The sequence below is a fragment of the Egretta garzetta genome, unplaced genomic scaffold (genome assembly GCF_000687185.1).
Source record: "Egretta garzetta isolate BGI_Z169 unplaced genomic scaffold, ASM68718v1 scaffold30, whole genome shotgun sequence".
NCBI lineage: Eukaryota > Metazoa > Chordata > Aves > Pelecaniformes > Ardeidae > Egretta > Egretta garzetta.
Genome location: NW_009258383.1, coordinates 127843 through 128515, shown reverse-complemented (window position 1 = coordinate 128515; position 673 = coordinate 127843). Strand labels below are relative to the sequence as shown.

General features: G+C 51.7%; 1 protein-coding gene across 1 annotated transcript in view; it reads right to left on the bottom strand.

Annotated features, from left to right (window-relative positions):
• Positions 1-673, bottom strand: part of C1QL3 (complement C1q like 3) — a 23311-nt gene that overhangs the window by 5027 nt on the left and 17611 nt on the right. The window lies entirely within an intron of this gene.

Below are 673 nucleotides of genomic sequence, written 5' to 3'. Positions count from 1 at the left end.
CGGAGGGAGAGCGGGATCCTGCCCGGGTGCCACCTGCCAGGAGAGGAGGAGGCTGACGAGCGCGCTGGAGCAATTTATAGGCACCCAAAAGCGCAGGGGAAAGGGGAGCTGCTTTGGCATCTCATTCCAGCATCTGCTCTGCTCTTCCCACTCACAGGGAGTTTGGCATTACTCTGGCAGTGTGGGAAATATATATTTTTTTTCCTCTCTCCCTCCCCCACCCCTCCCGCAAACGGATGAACAGCGAAATCGTGAGCCTCACTCACTAGCTGCATCTTGCGATGACAGCTCTTTCTGGAGCAGACCAAAAGGAAGCGATGTGCTTAGCAGCCTCTGGGTACCCTTCAGGTCACCGATCGAGAATTAAAAGGTCACTCCACCTCCTGCTTAACGCTTCCCTGAGGCCGCCCTGCCATATTAGTGTTTGCTGGGAAATACCGCTTTAAACATAGGGATGCTTGTACAGTTACCGATTGTCCAAGTGGAAGTTATTTGAAAATATGCCTCCCACCTCGCACAGTAATAGAGATTAGCATCTCTCACAATTTCGGATCTCCCTCTTCCCCCCCCTCCCCGATTACAACCGTAAAAGCAGAGAAGGAAACAGTTCTTCCCATGAATTAACATTGACATACTCATCACTGGCTGCAGCGTTTCCCGGTGTTAAAGCCAG